Raw genomic sequence first — 15,875 nt, 5'->3', positions numbered from 1 at the left:
GAATATTAGTTGCCCATAAAGTTCAGGGTCCACTTCTGGATTCTCTATTCTGTTCCACTGATCTATGTGTCTGTTTTTGTGCCAGTACCACACTGTCTTGATGACAACAGCTTTGTAGTACAACCTGAAATCTGGCATTGTGATGCCCCCAGATATGGTTTTCTTTTTTAAAATTCCCCTGGCTATTCGGGGTCTTTTCTGATTCCACACAAATCTTAAAATAATTTGTTCTAACTCTCTGAAGAAAGTCCATGGTATTTTGATAGGGATTGCATTAAACGTGTATATTGCCCTGGGTAACATTGACATTTTCACAATATTAATTCTGCCAATCCATGAGCATGGAATATTTTTCCATCTCTTTGTGTCTTCCTCAATTTCTTTCAGAAGTGTTCTATAGTTTTGAGGGTATAGATCCTTTACATCTTTGGTGAGGTTTATTCCTAGGTATCTTATGCTTTTGGGTGCAATTGTAAATGGGATGGACTCCTTAATTTCTCTTTCTTCAGTCTCATTGTTAGTGTATAGAAATGCCACTGACTTCTGGGCATTGATTTTGTATCCTGCCACGCTACCGAATTGCTGTATGAGTTCTAGCAATCTTGGGGTGGAGACTTTTGGGTTTTCTATGTAGAGTATCATGTCATCGGCGAAGAGGGAGAGTTTGACTTCTTCTTTGCCAATTTGAATGCCTTTAATGTCTTTTTGTTGTCTGATTGCTGAGGCTAGGACTTCCAGTACTATGTTGAATAGCAGTGGTGAGAGTGGACATCCCTGTGTTGTTCCTGATCTTAGGGGAAAGGCTCCCAGTGCTTCCCCATTGATAATGATTATTTGCTGTGGGCTTTTCGTAGATGGCTTTTAAGATGTCGAGGAATGTTCCCTCTATCCCTACACTCTGAAGAGTTTTGATCAGAAATGGATGCTGTATTTTGTCAAATATTTTCTCTGCATCTAATGAGAGGATCATATAGTTCTTGGTTTTTTTCTTGCTGATATGATGAATCACATTGATTGTTTTACGGGTGTTGAACCAGCCTTGTGTCCCAGGGATAAATCCTACTTGGTCATGGTGAATAATTTTCTTAATGTACTGTTGGATCCTATTGGCCAGTATCTTGTTGAGAATTTTTGCATCCATGTTCATCAGGGATATTGGTCTGTAATTCTCCTTTTTGGTGGGGTCTTTGTCTGGTTTTGGAATTAAGGTGATGCTGGCCTCATAGAACGAATTTGGAAGTACTCCATCTCTTTCTATCTTTCCAAACAGCTTTAGGAGAATAGGTATGATTTCTACTTTAAAAGTTTGATAGAATTCCCCTGGGAAGCCATCTGGCCCTGGAATCTTGTGTCTTGGGAGGTTTTGGATGACTGCTTCAATTTCCTCCCTGGTTTTTGGCCTGTTCAGGTTTTCTATTTCTTCCTGTTTTAGTTTTGGTTCTTTGTGGCTTTCCAGAAATGTGTCCATTTCTTCTAGATTGCCTAATTTTTTGGCATATAGATGTTCATAATATTTTTTTTTAAATCATTTGTATTTCCTTGGTGTTGGTAGTGATCTCTTCTTTCTCATTCATGATTTTATTAATTTGAGTCTTCTGTCTCTTCTTTTTAATAAGGCTGGCTAATTTATCTATTTTATTAATTCTTTCAAAGAACCAACTCCTGGTTCTGTTGATCTGTTCCACAGTACTTCTGGACTCGATTTCCTTGAGTTCTGCTCAAATCTTTATTAACTCCCTTCTTCTCCTGGGTGTAGGATCTATTTGCTGTTTTTTCTCTAGCTCCTTTATGTGTAAGATTAGCTTTTGTATTTGAGTTCTTTCCAGTTTTTGAATAGATGCTTGTATTGCGATATATTTCCCCCTTAGGACTTCTTTTGCTGCATCCCAATGATTTTGAACGGTTGTATCTTCATTCTCATTAGTTTCCATGAATCTTTTTAATTCTTCCTTAATTTCATGGTTGACCCTTTCATCTTTTAGCACGATGGTCCTTAACCTCCACGCGTTTGAGGTCCTTCCAAACTTCTTGTTGTGACTTAGTTCTAATTTCAAGGCATTATGGTCTGAGAAATTGCAGGGGACGATCCCAATCTTTTGGTATCAATTCAGACCCGATTTGTGACCCAATATGTGGTCTATTCTGGAGAAAGTACCATGTGCACTTGAGAAGAATGTGTATTCAGTTGAGTTTGGATGTAAAGTTCTGTAGATATCTGTGAAATCCATCTGGTCCAGTGTATCATTTAAAGCTCTCGTTTCTTTGGAGATGTTGTGCTTAGAAGACCTATCGAGTGTAGAAAGAGCTAGATTGAAGTCACCAAGTATAAGTGTATTGTTATCTAAGTATTTCTTCACTTTGGTTAATAATTGATTTATATATTTGGCAGCTCCCACATTCGGTGCAATATATTGAGGATTGCTAAGTCCTCTTGTTGAATAGATCCTTTCAGTATGAGATAGTGTCCCTCTTCATCTCTCACTACAGTCTTCGGGGTAAATTTTAGTTTATCTGATATAAGGATGGCTACCCCTTCTTTCTTTTGAGGACCATTCGAATGGTAAATGGTTCTCCAACCTTTTATTTTCAGGCTTTAGGTGTCCTTCTGTCTAAAATGAGTCTCTTGTAGACAGCAAATAGATGGGTCCTGCTTTTTTATCCAGTCTGAAACCCTGAGCCTTTTGATGGGGTCATTAAGCCCGTTCACATTCAGAGTTACTATTGAGAGATATGAGTTTAGTGTCATCGTGATATCTATTCAGTCCTTGTTTTTGTGAATTGTTCCACTGGACTTCTTCTTAAAGGGGAATTTTAAGAGTCCCCCTTTAAAATTTCTTGCAGAGCTGGTTTGGAGGTCACATATTCTTTCAGTTGCTGCCTGTCTTGGAAGCTCTTTATCTCTGTTTCCATTTTGAATGAGAGCCTTGCTGTCTAAAGTATTCTTGGTTGCATGTTCTTCTCATTTAGGACCCTGAATATATCCTGCCAGCCCTTTCTGGCCTGCCAGGTCTCTGTGGACAGGTCTGCTGTTACCCTAATACTCCTCCCCATAAAAGTCAGGGATTTCTTGTCTCTTGCTGCTTTAAGGATGTTCTCTTTGGAATTTGCAAGCTTCACTATTAAATGTCGAGGTGTTGAACAGTTTTATTGATTTTAGGGGGGTATCTCTCTATTTCCTGGATCTGAATGCCTGTTTCCCTTCCCAGATTAGGAAAGTTTTCAGCTAGAATTTGTTCAAATACATATTCTGGCCCTCTGGCCCTTTCGGCACCCTCGGGAACTCCAATTAAACGTAAGTTTTTCTTCGTCAGGCTGTCGTTTATTTCCCTTAATCTATCTTCATGGTCTTTTAATTGTTTGTCTCTTTTTTCCTCAGTTTTCCTCTTTGCTATCCACTTGTCTTCTATGTCCCTCACCTGTTCTTCCACCTCGTTAACCCTCGTCATTAGGAGTTCTAGTTTCGATTGCATCTCATTCAATTGATTTTTAATTTCTGCCTGATTAGCTCTAAATTCTGTAGTCTCGAAGTCTCTTGAGTCCTTTATGCTTTTTTCTAGAGCCATCAGTAGCTCTATAATAGTGCTTCTGAATTGGCTTTCTGACATTGAATTGTAATGCAGATTTTGTAACTCTGTGGGAGAGAGGACTGTTTCTGATTCTTTCTTTTGAGGTGAGGTTTTCCTTCTAGTCATTTTGCTCAGTGCAGAGTGGACAAAAGCAAGTTGTATTGGTAAAAGGAGAAAAAGAGAGGAGAGAAAGAAGTAAAGAAAAGAGAAAAGGAGAAAAGGGAAAAGGAAGAAAAAAGAAAAAGAGGAAGAAAAAGAAAGAAAGGGAAAAAAAGGGTGGGGGAATCAAACAGAAATAAAGAAAAAAGAAAAAAAACAAAAACAAACCATCGGGGAGTGTCTTCTGAATCTGTATACTTTAAGTCCCTTGACTTCCCCTGGAACTTGTCTATCTAGCTGGTCTTCTGGGGGAGGGCCCTGCTGTGCTGATTTTCAGGTGTTAGCACTTGGGGGAGCTGCTCTGCCCCCTGCCTGGTGCGGGGCTCAGTGGGGGTGGTTTACCCCTTGAGGCCCCAGGAGGAACAACCACAGTGGCGGCGGCCAGCTCTGGCTCCCTGGATTCAGCTCCCGCAGGAACTACGGAGCTCTCGGTCTGCAGGGCCTGGAGGCTCCGGGGCGGGGCCGCTGATCTGCTTAGCTTGGGGCAGGAGCGTCCTTGCTGTCCTGGGCCCTCCTGGCCTCTGCCTTTCCCGGGGGGAGGCCGGATCCTGGGCTTGTCCCAGGCGCCCAGTGATCCCGCGCCTGCACTGTTGGATTCGCGCTCGGGGTAGCGCAGCCGCCTCTCTGTGGAGCCGCCACCCGAGCCCCTCCCAGCTGCTCCCGGCCGCGCAGCCCCCTCCGCACGGAGCCTCTTCCTCTGCCGGAGCTTCCTCTGCCGGAGCCTCCTCCGAGCTGCTCCCTGGGCACGCAGCCCCTTCCGCAGAGCCTCCGCCCGACCCCCTCAGAGCTGCTCCCCAGTCCAGCCCTGCATGCACTGCAGCCCTTTAGGGAGCTCGCCGCACTCTCCCCGGGGTGCAGGTACCTGTTAGTGTCCCAGGGAACCCGAGGACATCCCCGCCCTCCTGGGTCCTGCTCCAACTCCCTGCGAGCCCCTTTCCGCCCGGGAAGGTCGGTGCAGCTCCTGCTTCTCTGGGACGGGGCTCTCCTGTCCTGGGGACACTCGCCCCGGCCTCAGCCCGGCTCCTCCCGTGGCCCCTCCCCATTGGATGCCTTTTGTTTCTTTATTTCTTTTTCCCCGTCTTCCTACCTTGATAGAAGCGCGAATTCTTCTCACTGTAGCATTCCAGGTGTTCTCTCTTTAATTCTCAGGCCGATTTCATAGATTTTCAGGATAATTTGAAGGTTTTCTAGGTAATTTGGTGGGGACAGGTGATTTGGGGACCCTACTCTTCCGCCATCTTGCCCCTCCTCCATAATGCTCTCTTATAGTTGTTTGTATTTGTGTGGTATTGGTTTTTATCTCCTCTGTCATTTTTTATTTTATTTATTTGATTTCTTTCTCTTTTCTTTGTCATTAGCCTGGCTAGGGGGTTATCAATTTTACTATTTTTTCAAAGAACCAGCTCGTGGATTCATTGATCATTTCTATTGTTATTTTTAGTCTCCATATCATTTATTTCTTCTCTAGTCCTTATTACTTCCAGTCTTCTGATGTCTTTAGGCTTCATTTATTATTCATTTTCTACCTTCTTTATTTTCAAAGTAGATTGAGGTTTTTCTTTCTTCTTAAAGTAGGTCTATATTGCTATATATTTCCCTCTTATGATTGCTTTTGCTGAATCCCAAAGTTTTTTTTCTGTCTTGTTTTCTTTTCATTTATTTCCATGCAATTTTCCTTCGTTTGTAATTTCTTTACTAGGATATGTTTTAACCTCTATGTATTTGTGGACTTCCAAATGTTTTCTAGTGATTTACTTCAAGTTTTATATTGTGCTGAGAAGCAATGCAGGGTATGATCTCAATATTTTTGTATTTTTGAAGCCTGATCTATGACCTAGTATGTGATCTATTCTGGAGGATGTTATGTGTACACTTGAAAATCATGTGTTTTCTGCCACTTTAGAATGGCATTTTCTGAATATATTTGTTAAGTCCATTTGGTCCAGTGTGTCATTCAAAGCCAGTATTTGCTTGTTGAGTTTATGCTTTGATGATCTGTCTACTACTGTAAGTGGGGTGTTGAAATCCCCTACCATAATTTTATCATTATCAATTTGTTTCTTTAAGTTTCTTATTAATTGTTTAATATATTTGGATTTTCTTGGGGACTTAAATAGTTACAATTGTTAACTCTTCTTTTGGATTGTCCCTTTTATTAGGATAGAGTGCCCTTTTCATCTCTTGATATTGTCTTGGATTTAATGTCTAGTTTATCTGATATATGTATTGCTACTCTAGCTTTTTTTTTTTACATCCACTTGTAAGATAAATCTCCATCCCCTCACTCAATCTGCAAGTGTATATAGGTCTTGAATGAGTACCTTTATATTCTTTTTTATCCATTCTTAAGCCCCATGTCTTTTGATTAAGGCATCTAGTCCATTTTCATTCAGAGGATTCATTGACAGATATGCATTTAGTTCCATTTTAGTACTTTTTTTGCTGTTGTTACTGAAGATTTTGTTTTTCTTGTCTTTGTCACTTTTATTCTGTCCTTTCCACTCAAAAAGTCCCTTTTAATATTTCTTCTAGGTTTTAATTAGTGGTCATGAACTTTTTTTAGATTCTGTTTGTCTGGGAAACTATTTATCCCTCCTTCTATTCTGAATGGTAGTCTTACTGGAAAGAGTATTCTTTGCTGCAAATTTTTCCCATTCATCACATTGAATAAATCATGCTACTCTCTTCTGGCTTGTAAAATTTCTGAGGGATCTACAACTAGCTTTATGGGTCTTCCTTTCTAGGTTAGAGGCTTGTTATGTCTTGCTTCTTTTAAGATTTTTTTCTTTGCCTCTCTATTTTTTTATTGGAGTTCAATTTGCCAACATATATCATAATATCCAGTGCTCATCCCATCAAGTGCCCCCCTCAGTGCCTGTTACCCTATCACCCCAACCCCCCACCCACCTCCCTTTCCACCACCCCTTGTTCATTTCCCAGAGTTAGGTGTCTCTCATGTTCTGTCACCTTCACTGATATTTCCCACTAATTTTGTCTCCTTTCCCCTTTATGCCCTTTCACTTTTTTTATATTCCCCAAATGAATGAGACCATATAATGTTTGTCTTTCTCCGATTGACTTACTTCACTCAGCATAATACCCTCCAGTTCCATCCACCTCGAAGCAAATGGTGGGTATTTGTCATTTCCGATGGCTGAGTAATATTCCATTGTATACATATACCATATCTTCTTATATTTTGCAAATTTAATTACAATGTGTCTTTATGTTGGCCTGCCTTTTTTTTTTTTTTACTTTGATAGGAGTTCACTGTATCCCCTGGAAATGGATGTCTGTTTATTTCCCTAGATGAGGGAAGTTTTCTGTTATTATTTACTCAAATAAATTTTCTGTCCCCTTTTCATTCTCTTCTTCTTATGGGAGTCCTATAATATGAATGTTAGGTGTTTGATGGAGTCAATGAGTTCTCAACATCTATTCTCATGTTCAATAATTATTTCTCTCTATGTTCAACTAAATTATTTTCCATTATTTTAACTTATATACCACTTATTATTTCCTTTGCTTCTTCAAGCCTTTGTGTTCATTGCATCAAGCTTATTTCAAATATCGGTTATTGCACTTTTCCTTGTGACAGTTTTTTAACTCTTACTTTGTGGCAAAGACCTCTCTAAAGTCTTTCATTCTTTTCTCAAACCCAGTGAGTATCATTATGATGGTAGCTTTAGTTTATCCATTCGGCATGTAATGTATATCTGTTTTCCTTAGATCTCTGGCTGTGACCTTATTTTGTTGCTTCATTTGGGATGTGTTCCTCTGTCTTTTCATTTTTTTCTAAATTTCCATCTTCTCTGTGTAAGAAGCCTGTCATGTTTCCTGATTCTGAGAGTATTGGCTTTGTGAAGAAGAGGTCTCAGAATCTCCAGGGCCTGGTGCTTCAGGAGTTGTTTTTTGTGTGTCTGCCTGCACTCTGCTGTTGTGTTTTGGCTGCTCCAAATCTCAGGTCAGTTGTCACTGCTTTCAAAAGCTGTAAAGGTAGTTGACTCACATAGTAAAGTACACAGACAGGCAGAAAATATGAAGATACAGAGCTCTACTAGCCAAATGAAAGAATAGGACAGCCTTTTACGAAGATGGTGCTGAAGGCAAAGAAGAAAGCCCTGCCCCTCCCAAAGCTGAAGCCAAAGCAAAAGCTTTGAAAGCTAATAATAATAATAATAATAATAAAAATAAAAAAATAAAAAAACGGTGCTGAAAGGCATGCACAGTCAGAAAAAAAAAAGAAGATCCGCACATCACCTACATTCCAATGACCCAAGACCTTGCATCTCCAAAGGCAGCCCAAATATCCTCAAAAGAGTATCCCCAAGAGAAACAAACTTGATCACTATGCCATCAACAAGTTCCCCCTGACTACTGAGTCAGCCATGAAGAAAATAGAAAACAACGGCACACTTGTGTTCATTGTGGATGTCAAGACCAATAAGCACCAGATCAAACAGGCTGTGAAGAAGCTCTATGATATTGGTGTGGCCAAGGTCAACACCTTGATAAGGCTTGATAGAGAGAAGAAAGCATATGTTCAACTGGCTCCTGACTATGATGCTTTGGATGTTGCCAACAAAGTTGGGATCATCTAAACTGAGTTCAGCTGGCTATAAATCTAAATATAAATTTTTTCACCATAGCGACACCTGAGTGGCTCAGCGGTTGAGCATCTGCCTCTGGTTCAGCGCATGATCCCTGAATCTTGGAATTGGGTCCCACATCAGGCTTCCTACACGGAGCCTGCTTCTCCCTCTTCCTGTGTCTCTGCCTCTCTCTGTGTGTCTCTCATGCATTAAATAAATAAACTCTTTAAAAAATAAATTGTTTACTGTAAAAAAAGAAATAACAGGACAAAATAATAGCAAGACAGCTAATTGAAATAGAAATAAGTAATAAGCCTGATAGCGTTTAATATAACGGTCTTAAAAACACTTGCCTTAAGAAAAAAAACATGAAACTACATGAAACCCTTAACAAAGAGATTAAAAAATAAAAAGAATCAATTATTGAGGAAGAATTCAATAATCAAAATTAAAAATGCATTATATGGAATAAATGGTAGACTAGAAGAAGCAGGATGAATTGCCAACATGAAGAAGAGAGAAATGGAAAACAACCAAGATTAATAGGAAAGAGAAAAAATAACAATAAATGAAAGTATATTTAGGGAACCCAGTCACACCTTCAAGTGTAATACTATTTGCTTTTGAGGAATCCCAGGACAGAGAAAAAGATGCAGAAATTTATTTCAAGAATAATACTAAAAACTTCCTGAAAGTGTGGAAGAAAACAGAAATCCCAATTCAAGAAGTACAAAGATTCCCCCAAGAAAGTCAAACTATGGAGATCCACACTAAGATATGTAGTCATTAAAATGGCAAAAAGTAGTGATAAATATAATTTTAAAATCAGCAAAAGAAGAGTTATATACAAGGGAAACCCATAATGAGATCAACTGAATTTTTAGCATAAACAATGCAAGACAGAAGGGAGTGGTATAATATGTAAAAGACACTGTTAGAAAAAAACTGCAGCCAAGAGTACTCTATCCAGCAGGCTATTATTCAAAATTTAAAGAGAGAGAGAGAGACATTGAGTTCCCCAAAGAAAAGTTTAAAGAATTCATAACCCATATACCAGCCTTACAAGAAATGTTAAAGGGGAAAAGAAAGACCATAAATATGGATAAGAAAAGTACAAACAGAAAAGCAGTAAAATTAAATATAAAAATTAGTAAAAGGATTCACAAAATAAAAAGAAATATATCTATATACCTAAAATGTTGAGGGGAAAAGGGAGTAAATAATGGGTTCAAATATAAGTGACCATCAATGTAATATAGACTAATAAACACATAAGATGTTATGTGCAAACTTAATCATAACCAGAGATGAAAAACCAGTGATAGAAGCAAAAAAATAATAATAATGAGAAAGGAATGAAGTGCATCACTAAAGAAAGCCAGGAAACCATTAGAGAGAAGCTTAAGAGAAAAAAATTAACAGCGAAGTAAATAACCACCATAAAGCAAGTAACAAAATGGCAATAAGTACATATCTATCAGTAATCACTTTGAATGTAAATGAACTCAATTCTCCAATCAAAAGACAGGGCAAAGAGCAAAAGTGTAAGGCCCTTCTATATGCTGCCTACAAGAGTCTCATTTTAGACCTTAAGACAGGTGCAGATTGAATGTGGAGAGTCAGAAAAGTATTTATCAGGGGAATGGAGTGAAAAGAATGTAGGGCTAGCAATAAATACATAGACAAAATGGACTTTAAAATGAAGACTATGATAGGAGATAAATAAGGGCACTATATAATTATAAAGGGAACAACACAACAAGGAGACATAGCACTATAAATATTTATGCAGCCAACATGGATTCTTCCAAATATATGAAATATTTAATAAGATACATAAAGGAAGTTAATAAAAAACATAAAGGAAACATATAAGAAAAATAAGAAACATAAATATGTAGTAATAATAATGGTAGGAAACTTTAATAGCCCACTTACATTAATAGGTAAACCATCCAAACAGAAAATCAACAGAGAAAAGGTGGCTTTGAATGACACATGGGACCAAATTAATCTAACAGATATATTCTAAATATTCCATCATAAAACAACAGAATATACATTCTCCTCAGAGGTAAATGAAATATTTTCTAGAACAGATCACATATTAGGCCACAAAATGAATCTCAACAAATTAAAAAGGAGTGAAGTCATACTGTGCATTTTCTTCAACAACAACTCTATGAAACAAGAAATCAACTACAATTAATAAATTTGGAAAAGACACAAATATATTGACATTATATAACATGCTAGTAGAAAATAAACGAGTCAACCTAAAAATTAGAGGAAAAAATGAAACATAGTAGTCCAAAATCTTTGGGATCAAACCAGTCTATAATGTAAGTTTATAGCAAAATAGGCCTACCTCAAAAACCAAGAAAAATTTCAAATAAACAACCTAATCTTTCACTTAAAGAAGTTAGAAAAGGAATAAATTAAACCAAAAACCAATAGAAGTAAGGAAATAATAACAATTACAGTAGTAACTAAAAAATAGAAAGTAAAAAAAACAAACCATAACAGATTAATGATATTATGAGCTGGTTCTTTGAAAAGATCAATAAAATTGGGAAACTTTTAGCCAGAATCATCAGAAAGAGAGAAACAGACAGACAGAGAAGATTCAAATATACAAATTCAGAAAAGAAGGAAGAGAAATAACAACTGAAATCACAGAAATACATAGGGTAATGAGGTATTATGAAAAATTATATGCAAAAATTAGACAATCTAGATAACATTAATAAATTCCTGGAAACATAGACTCCCAAAACTGAATCAGGAAAAAAAAATATAATATTTAAACAGACCAATTACCAGCATTGATTCAATCTGTAATAAAAAAAACTCCCAAAAGCAAAAATCCAGTACCAGAGAGCTGATTAGGTGAATATTACCAAATATTTAAAGAACAGTTAATACATATTATTCTCAAACTATTCCAAAAAAGTAGAAAAAGAAGGAAAGCCTCCAAATTTATTTTAGGAGGCCAGCATTCCCCTGATAATAAATCCCCAATTTTATTCTATAAGGCTGGCATTACCCTAAAAATAAATCCAGATAAAGACAGTAGGAAAAAAGAGGACAACAGGCCCATATCTCTGATAAACACAGATGGAAAATCATCAATGAAATATTTGCAAACAAAATCCAACAACACATTAAAAAATCATTCACCACGATCAAGTGAGATTTATTCCTATGATGGAAGAATGTTTCAATAGTCACAAATCAATCTACATGATACATCATATCAACAAGAAAATGACTGAAAACCACATGATCATTTCAACAGATGTAGAAAAAGCACTTGTCAAAGTACATTAATTCATGATTTAATTATGCATCATTGAATAAAATTGGATCTTTTTAAATGAAAAATACTTCAGATGCACAAAAAAATTTATATGTATACACACCTAGGTATAAACTTAGCCCAAGAGATAACCTATGCTCTGAAAACTATAAATATTGATGAAAGAAATGGAAGATGATGAAAATAAATCAAATTATATTCCATGTCCATGGTTTTGAAGACCAATTATTGTTAAAATGTCTATACTACCCAAAGCTATCTACAGATTTATTGCAATCCTTACCATAATACCAACAGAATTTTTATAGAACTGAGGAAATAATCTTAAAATTTGTATAAAGTAATAAAAAAGACCCCAAATAGCTGAAACAATCTTGTAAAAGGTGCACAGAACCAGAGGTATCACAATCCTAGATATCAAAATATAATAAAAACTGTAGCAGACAAAACTGTATGGTACTGGCACAAAAAGAGACTAATAGATGAGTATAACAGAATAGAGACCTCAGAAATAAACCCAGAATTATATGGCCAATTAATCTTTGACAATATAGGAAAGAATATGCAATGAGAAAAAGACAATGTCTCCCACAAATCCCATTGGAAAAGCTGGACAGCTACATGCAGAAATGAAACAGAACATTGTCTCATACCATACACAAAAATAAATTCAAAATGTATTAAAGACCTAAATGTGAGATGTGAAACCGTAAAAATGCTGGAAGAGAGCACAGACAGTAATTTCTCTGACATAGTCAGTGTAACATTTTGAGATATGTTTCCTCAGGCAAGAGAAACAAAAGCAAAAATAAACTATTGGGACTGCATCAAAATAAAAATCTTCTGCACAACAAAGGAAACAACCAACAAAGCAAACAGGCATTCAATGAATGAGAGAAGATATTTGCAGAAGATATATTTGATAAAGTGTTAATATTCATAATATTATAAAGCACTTATAGAACTCAACTTTAAAAATAGGTAAAACAATCCAATTAAAATGGAGAGAAGCTACAGATATTTTTTGAAAAAAGACACAGATGGCAAATAAACATGTGAAAAGATGCTCAAAATCCCTCATTATTAGGAATATGTAAATCAAAACTGCATTAAGATACCTCACATCTATCAGTGTGGCTAAAATTATATATAAATATTATATATAAAATATTATATAATTTTATATAATAATATAAATAATATAATTATATAAATAATAATTTTATATTTTATATATAATATTATATATGATATTTATATATGATTATATATATATATGAAACAATAAGTGTTGGCAAGGATGTGGAGAAAAGGCAACCATCCTACAATTTTGGTGAAATGCAAACTGGTGCAACCACTGTGGAAAACTGTATGGACATTCTTAAAAAAAATAAAAATAGAATTACCATATGATGCTCTAATTCCACTACTGGATATTTACCTAAAGAATACAAAAACACAGGATGCCTCTGGGTGGCTCAGCGGTTGAGCATCAGCCTTTGGCTCAGGGCATGATCCCAGGGTCCAGGGATCAAGTCCTGCACTGGGCTTCCTGTGGGGATCTTGCTTCTCCCTCTGCCTATGTTCTGCCTTCTCTGAGTCTCCTATAAACAAATATTTTTTCATTTTTCTGGACAGGGGATATACCATCAACTCCCTGATCATCCCACGATATAAATGGGCAGGCAGAAGATTTACTCCCTGTTCTGCACAGCAATACCATTGGAACTACTGAAGCTTTCTTGAGTGGTGTGAGGGTAGGTTGGGATATTTTCCTCTGGCTTAGCCCCTCTGAAATCACAAGGGAAATTATTTTATTTGGTATTTTCCTGAAGTAGGGTGGAGATTGATAGGAATATTTTCTCTTAAAAAAAAGATTATTTATTTATTTATTTATTTATTTATTTATTTAAGAGAGAGACAGAGCACAAACAATGGGAAGGAGCAGAGGGAGAAGCAAACTCCCCACTGAGCAGAAAACCCAACTTGCGACTCAATCCCAGTAACCTGTGATCATGACTTAGCTGGGGCAGACACTTAACCAATTGAGCCCCTCAGTCACCCCAGAAATATTTTCTCTTGTTAAGCCACCCTTTTCCAGGTCCAAAACTCTCACATATAACAAAGGCTTACACTTAGAAGAAATTCTTGGAAATAAATTTCGAACAGAAATACTAGGAAACAAAGGCAAAAGAGAGAAGAAAATCTAGATAGAACAAGAGAAAAGAGGCAGAGGAATCTCAGAAAACAACTAAATAACTTTGAACTATTTAAAACCATAAACTTCAAAGGACCATCCTGAAGAAATGTTTCTAAAAGTTCAGAAAAATAATTTTGCATTACAGGACGCCTGGGTGGCTCAGTGGTTGAGTGTCTGCCTTTGGCTCAGGGCGTGATCCCAGTCTGGGGATTGAGTCCCACATCGGGCTCCCTGTGAGGAGCCTGCTTCTCTCTCTATGTCTCTGCTTCTCTCCGTGTCTCTCAGGAATAAATAAATAATCTTTAATAAAATGAGCAAGTGGGAGTCATTGAGTTCGAATTCTGCAAGCCAGGAAGAAAGCCTTCACCATAAACTGACCATGCTGGCACTCTGATATTGGACCTCCAGGTTTCAAAACTGTAAGAAAATAAATTTATACTGCTTTAAGTCACCCAGTCAATGGTATTATGTTATGGAATTCCAAAGTAATGCAGATGGGCTCTATGAAATGAACCCTTTTCAGTTTATTTCCTCACAGCAGACTAGGATACATTAGCACAAAGTCCCCTGTTAGCAAAGAAAAATAAATAAATACATTAATTAATTAAATAATCAGAATGGGTTTTTTTTCCTTCTCTCTTTTTTTATTGGAGTTCAATTTGCCAACATATAGCATAACACCCAGTGCTCATCCCACCAAGGGCCCCCCTCAGGGCCCATCACCCAGTCAGCCAACCCCCTGCACATTTCCCGGTCCACTAGCCCCTATTCATTTCCCAGAGTTAAGTGTCTCTCATGTTTTGTCACCCTCACTGATATTTTCACTCATTTCCCTTTATTCCCTTTCACTATTATTTATATTCCCCAAATGAATGAGAACATATAATGTTTGTCCTTCTCCGATTGACTTATTTCACTCAGCAAAATATCCTCCTGGTCCCTCCACGTCGAAGCAAATAGGGGGTATTTGTTGTTTCTAATGGCTGAGTAATATTCCATTGTATACATAAACCACATCTTCTTTATCCATTCATCTTTCTATGGACACTGAGGCTCCTTCCACAGTTTGGCTATTGTGGATATTGCTGCTATAAACATCGGGGTGCAGGTGTCCCAGCGTTTCACCGCATCTGTATCTTTGGGGTAAATCCCCAGCAGTGCCATTGCTGGCTCGCAGGGCAGATCTATTTTTAACTCTTTGAGTAACCTCCACAGTTTTCCAGAGTGGCTGCACCACTTCACTTTCCCACAAACAGTGCAAGAGGGTTCCCCTTTCTCTACATCCTCTCCAATATTTGCTGTTTCCTGCCTTGTTAATTTTCCCCATCCTCACTGGTGTGAGGTGGTATCTCATTGTGGTTTTGATTTGTATTTCCCTGATGGCTAGTGATGCAGACCATTTCTCATGTGCTTGTTGACCATGTCTATGTCTTCCTCTGTGAGATTTCTCTTCATGTCTTTTGCCCATTTCATGGTTGTATTGTTTGTTTCTTTGCTGTTGAGTTTCATAAGTTCTTTATAGATCTTGGATACTAGCCCTTGATCTGATACATCATTTTCAACTATCTTCTCCCATTCTGTAGGTTGTCTTTTAGTTTTGTTGACTGTTTCTTTTGCTGTGCAGAAGCTTCTTATCATGATGAAGTCCCAATAATTCATTTTTTGCTTTTGTTTCTCCTGCCTTCTTGGATGTATCTTGCAAGAAGTTGCTGTGGCCAAGTTCACAAAGGGTGTTGCCTGTGTTATCCTCTAGGATTTTGATGGAATCTTATCTCACTTTTAGATCTTTCATCAATTTTGAGTTTATCTTTGTGTATGGTATAAGAGAGTGGTCTAGTATCATTCTTCTGCATGTGGATGTACAATTTTCCCAGCACCATTTATTGAAGAGACTGTCTTTTTTTCCAGTGGATACTCTTTCCTCCTTTGTCGATATTAGTTGACCATAAAGCTGAAGATCCACTTCTGAATTCTCTATTCTGTTCCATTAATCTATGTGTCTTGGGGTGGAGTCTTTTGGGTTTTCTAGGTACAGTCTC

The 15,875-nt window shown here is 37.3% G+C and overlaps 1 long non-coding RNA gene across 1 annotated transcript in view; it reads left to right on the top strand.

Moving 5' to 3' along the window:
- LOC119868210 overlaps positions 1-15,875 on the top strand; it is a 70,089-nt gene that overhangs the window by 30,822 nt on the left and 23,392 nt on the right. Inside the window, exon 3 of the long non-coding RNA XR_005385975.1 lies at positions 13,275-13,393. This is a non-coding gene — a long non-coding RNA (uncharacterized LOC119868210). The remainder of the gene's footprint in view (positions 1-13,274; positions 13,394-15,875) is intronic.

This window comes from Canis lupus, chromosome X (assembly GCF_011100685.1).
Source record: "Canis lupus familiaris isolate Mischka breed German Shepherd chromosome X, alternate assembly UU_Cfam_GSD_1.0, whole genome shotgun sequence".
Classification (NCBI taxonomy): Eukaryota; Metazoa; Chordata; class Mammalia; order Carnivora; family Canidae; genus Canis; species Canis lupus.
This window is presented reverse-complemented; position numbering and strand designations above follow the sequence as displayed.